Below are 6,285 nucleotides of genomic sequence, written 5' to 3' on the forward strand. Positions count from 1 at the left end.
ATTATTTAGGGTTTGGGATTAGGAAAATGAGTATCTAAACCATGAAATAAATTATGTTTAAAGGAAATATGATGTTTTTCTCCTTAATTTTTGTGTGTGTATAATATCAAATTAAATTGATTATATATATGTTGGTTCTCCTTGTAAAAGAGAATAGTTGATGTCCCTAAATTACAATGCTTTTGACATATATAAACACTAATCATATGTTTATATATATATATATATATATATATGTGTGTGTGTGTGTGAGAGAGTGTGAGTGTGTATTTTTGTTAACATATTTTTTTCATTATTATTATTATGGCGAAAACACCATTTTGGGGTCACGTCAATTTGGACCCTACATTTTAGTAACAGGTTATATTGGGTATAGCTTATATTTATCATTCCGCACATATATTGTTTGAATATAAACTTGTGTTGGTTATCTTGTAATTGTGGGTCTAAACATTCACTAGTGTTTTACACACTAAGTGAGCTATCACAAACACAAGCCCAATAATTTACAAAAGTCCAACACATAAATGCCAATCTATAAAAACCCCAAACACCAAACCACCATTGATCCAAAGCCACCCACCAACAATCCGGCCACCAAACACCAATTTGTGTACACAAGATGAAGTGAGCCTATCAAAAATAAAAAGACGAAAATAAACAAACTGTTAGGTTCTAGGGATTTAGGATCTAAATGTATTAGAATTTCAATGTGTAATGTTGGCAAACCATGATCAAAACTTAGAGTCTAAAATTAGGCTGCTCAAAGTATGTTTATTGTAAAGTTGGAATCAAGTAATTGCAGAAAATTACTGCTCACTTTCTACAAGACTCGATCGATCAAAAATTAGACTCGATCGATTGAAGCTCGTGTAGATTGTTTTTCTGCAGAATTTTCCAACTCAACCCAAGCCCATATGACAAGTAGGGTTTCATATTTTTCCTTAAGTATAAAAGAAAAAACCCTATCCATGTTTTATTGTTGTTGTTTATGCTGTGTGTATGAATCTCTTGTGAGATTTAGAGGTATTTGCCTTCATACATACTTAGGGTTATCAAGATCAAGATTGATGTCGAGAACTTGGTGATCATTTCAGTTGCTACATAAAGAGCTTAAAGAAAAACACAAGTAGGAGTACTTGTGGTTGCTGTGAATCCAAGAAAGAAGTAGTTCGTGGACTCGAAGCTGTCACGTGGTTGTGGTAATAAGTTTTCTACTCGAGGTAGTAATAGGATGTTAGTGGTTCAAGTCGCTATTGTAAAACTTCAATTCTTTCATAGTGGATCTGTTTTACCTTGAGGATAGCTAGGTTAAATCCTCCTCAGATTTTTTACCGATTTGATTTTCCTGGGTTATCATATCGTTGTGTTCTTTATTTTCCGCACTGTTTCATTGATATGATTTACTTATGTTAACCTAGATTTGAATAATTTACTTAAGTTAATCACTTGATTAAATAACTAGGTTAATCTGTTTATGTTTAAAGGGTCTAAAAACGTACACAAACAAAACAAAAAATAAAAATAAAAACAAAAAAGAACTAGATCAGACAAGAATTAGAAAGAAGAAGATAAACAAACTTACCAGATGAGAGAAACAAAGGCTCGATGGCGTGTGGTTGATGGTGGGTTGGCAATGTGGCTCGGAGGCATGGGTCGGCAGTGGCATGGGTTCTTGGTGGGTCGAAGACGGTGTGGGTCTCATGGTGGGTCGGTGGCGACATCGGTCTCATGGGGCGTAAGAGAGATTGAGAGAGTGAGAGTTTGTGATGTGTGTGTATATATATATATATATATATATATGAGAGTGAGAGTGGGAGATTTTTTTTTTCTTTTGAGATAAGAGAGAGAAGATAGTGAGATATTAAGAGTTTTTTTTTTTTTTTTTTTTTTTGGTTTTATGGTTCTAATGAAGGTTTAATGCTTACAAGGTGAAAATAACCAATTACCACGTTTTTAGAAACTTTGTGGAAATCTACCATTGTTTCGAAAATATTTAACAATCTACCACTTTTTCAGTACTCGAGCTTCATGAAATCGAGTTTTAAACAGTACTCGAGTTCTATGAACTCGAGTTCCTATTGAGTTTGCCAACATGGCAGTGGCTGAGTTGGAATTTTGCACATTAAAAATGTGATCTGGAACTCGATGGTCTTAAGCTCGATTTCTTTGTTAATTAAACTCGAGTTTCTTGGAGTCGAGTACTGTGTTATTTTAGATACACAGTACCTGAGCTCCATAAACATGAGTCTGGCTTGGGTACTTTACTCCACCATACTCGAGTTCATAAAACTCCAATCCGAATCGGTTACTTTACTGCGTCATACTTGAGTTCTTTGAACTCGAGTATGGATTGGGTATCTTGTTATTTTAGTACACAATACTCGACTTCTGTGAACTTGAGTACCTGCTTAATGTAAAATTTTGCAGCTCAGTCTCTTCCTCGATCTTACCTGAAACACAAGTGACTTAGTCTATCTCTTGGCAACAAATTTAGTTGATGCAAAAATTAATTTTTTGTGAAACATGAGGGGATCTATGAAACAAATCCGTTACGATTTAACAGAAAAATATACGATTCTGAAGTGGCCATTGGGAATTTAAATTTTGTTGCTAACATTGATGCAAATATTCGGTATTGGTGAGAAACAAATTTTCAGGTTATTTGAGGTATTTGTATTCAGACATATAGCGGCTTTGCCTATACTATTCTCCTTAGCTATAGTTTTGTTTAGGTTTTTGATGTTTTTACCGACCAAAAGAACCTCTTGGGTTTCTTCTCTGCATCTTGTTATAGCTTTGCATATGATTCTTCTAAATAAATAAAAACAACTATCATTTTCTTTGCTAAAAATAGAAAATAAAACAATAAAAAGAACCAACATAGAAGCTACAAAAACATAGTTATTTTAGATATATTAGCAATTACCTGTGAGTTAATAACTGACATCTTGCTCATATCAACTAAGAATAATAGAGAAGAAGATCCTAAAGCATGAAGATGGGCAAAATAGAGATAAAACTCCATAATATAGTGCAAATGGATTCTCTTTATCCAGGCCAAATTAACATTGGTGTCACATTCAAATAAAACTTGGAGAAATTTTTGTTACATCATTAGAAGATACCATTGGCATTCTTAGTTACTAATGCCATGCATCGAAAGAGTAGTTGCTATGTGCTCTCATGTCCAGGGCATGTGGTAGCAGTGTCTGGTCCTGTAGTTTTCTTTCAGGAGTTTATGTGACCTCCCTAGCGTGAGGTCTAGTGGTGTTAGTGAGACTGTCTAGTAGCTTTGGTGCAGTGTAATTGCTGTAGCACATCACAGAAACCTAATGGCTGGAGAACTAAAGAAGCTATGGAGTAAATTATCTTTTACAGAAGAAAAAGATGAAGGAATCAAACTGGTAAGTAGTTGTACAAAGGCCACGAAAGCAGTGGGAAAAAACTCCATCTTGATGAAAATACTGACCACGAGGAGCATAAACTTAGATGCATTGAGAAAGAACTTGAGAATGCTTTGAAAGCAAAATAGAGGAATACAAATTTTGGAAATAGAGGAAGAACTCTATCTAGTGGAGTTTGGGGATGGAAGGGATAAACAAAAGATTCTTAACATGTGCCCCTGGAGCTTTGAAAAGCAACTGATCATCATGAAGGAATTTAAGGGGGAGCTCGTTCCAAAGGATATTGTGATGAAGTGGACTCCCTTTTGGATTCAGATTTTCAATTTGCCTCTCAAGAGTAGAACAAAGGAAATGGGTTGGACAATCGGGTCGAAATTGGGAGACGTGCTAGAAGTTGACGTCTCTGACTCAGGGGTCCAATGGGGGAAGTGCCTGTGGGTACGAGTCAGTATTAATGTCATGAAGAAGCTCATTCGTGGGAAGAAAATAAACATTAAAGGTGGAGAGAGCAGATGAGTAAATTTTAAGTATGAAAGACTCCCAAATTTTTGTTATAGGCGTGGGATGCCTGACCATGCCATTAAAGAATGCCTAGAAAGGCTGCTGGAAAATGGCTCGGCTAAGGAAGGAAACTTGCAATAGAGGGCCTGGCTAAGAGGAGACCCATTGAGGAGAAATGGAGAAGACATAACCCAAGCAGGTATGGGGAGAGGCCATGAAAATTGTCAAAGATCCACTACATCGGAAACAAGAAAGCAAGTGGAGCCTCTGAGTGTGACCAGAGCAAAGAAGGGGAAGGTTGGAGATAACGTGATCCTACTATCAAACATGGAACACAACAATTCAGTAGGGGAGTGCTCAAGGTCTGACACTCAACGAGACTTGGGTAGTGTTTTACATGAATAAGGAAAGGTCAATGGGACTTCAGGAAAAGTGGAGGAGAAGGAAGCTCATTTAGGTGAAGCATACTTGGAAAAACTAGCACCCTAGACTGACATGAAGGTGGACATGCAATGCGAAAAAGAAAATGTTGAAAATGCTGAGCCCACTTTTGAATATACGTTGGCACCAAACATAAGCCCTATGCCATCTGGAGTGGAGGAAGGAATACCTAGGTGCATGTTGGGCCCAATGGCGATGACGTATGATCAAACCGTGGGCTAGATTGCGAAAAAGATGGGCTCCAATTGTAAACACTAGAAGAGGCTGGCGAGGGAGATTAAACTTGGTAGCTCCACTAAAAATGCAAGCCCAACTAAATTGGAGAGTGGGAGGGCCCAACACCCTTAATAGAACTCAACCCTAATGTCCAGGAGCTAAAACGGAGAAAGGGAAAGAACAAACAGAAGGTAGAATCAAAAAATGAAAACCTTATGGCTGGCGGTGTGGTGGTGGCTGCGAGGCAGCACCGCTGAGCCCAATGACACTTCTCGCCTAGAACTGCCAGGGCTTAGGGTCAAACCTAGCGGTTTGAATCCTTACCAACGAGGTGAAGGAAAATGACCCAATGTTGGTCTTCCTAGTTGAAACGAAGGCCGGTTTGAATCGAATAAAAGGTATTTAGCAGAAGCTTGATTACTCCCAGGGAATTATTATTCCCAACGACGGACGAAGCGGCGGCTTGTCACTATTATGGAAGGAAGGCACCATGATCAATTTCAAGAGCTATTCAAAGTCGCATATCGATGTGGTAGTACACGAGTCTCTGACCGCTGAGCCTTGGAGAGCCACCGGTTTCTATAGAAATCCATAAACCAACAAAAGGTATATCTCATGGCAACTACTCGATTCATTAAGTAAACAATGTAATATACCTTGGGTGGTTTTCATCGATTTTAATGAAATAATATTTTTTGTTGAGGAATTGGGCGGTGCGGAAAGGAAGGCTAAACAGATGGAGGCTTTCAGGGAATGCCTAAACAGTTGTGGGTTATGTGATCTTGGTTTTATCGGGCAGAAATATACATGGTGTAATGTTGAAACAACTACATAATAACAATTCAAATCTGAAAACAACGATTAGATAGTCCAATAATTATTTGCTCCATATCTCTCTTTGAAATCTCCAACAGTACTACAATTTTTGAGTAATTATTAGCTAGAAAACATGAACACTTTATTCGAGGTGTAGTACTGTATAGGACATGGGACAACCTGAGACATTTGCACACGTGTTCCAGTTGTGTCATTTTTTTAAAAAAAAATTGCAGTACAGGACAAAAGAGGGACATTAAGGTCCATTTCCTTGTTTTAATCTTGAACACTAGTCTAGTTATTTTTTACAAGGCATATAGATTGATTGCACTTCTACCTCTGAAACATATACTTTGACACACTTAGGTAAAATGAAAGCATTTGTAATACATATACATAACAATAATACCACCACCATCTAAGTTATAATTCGTAATCATCCAAACACTTAAGATTCTTCCATTACACATAACCATTATACCATTCCCATCCTGGTTTAATACATAATCATCCAAAACACTACTACCATCCAAGTTTATTCAAAAGACACATTGTTCCCTAATATATAACCATAATACTACCATTAACATTGTTTCATAATGCCTAACAAAGTTTAGTGACCACCATTTTTGGTGAAAAAGCTCTCTAACCAAAAATTTCACAGTTAAGCATTTTTAGCCCTAAAGAATCTTCCTGCCAATTCATCATAAACCAAATGATCATAAGTAGTTGCAAGCATCTGGTCATCAAAAGCTTCTGTTGCCATCACCACTGCATAAAGCATATCAGTGTCACAGGGCCACAGTTGACAGCTTTAAGTGCTATCATGATTTCCCCTCGTTGAGAAGATGTCTCACTAAGCCTTGAAATCTGAGTTAAATTAATCCAACAAAGCAAACAACTG

This window comes from Quercus robur, chromosome 8 (genome assembly GCF_932294415.1).
Source record: "Quercus robur chromosome 8, dhQueRobu3.1, whole genome shotgun sequence".
Classification (NCBI taxonomy): domain Eukaryota; kingdom Viridiplantae; phylum Streptophyta; class Magnoliopsida; order Fagales; family Fagaceae; genus Quercus; species Quercus robur.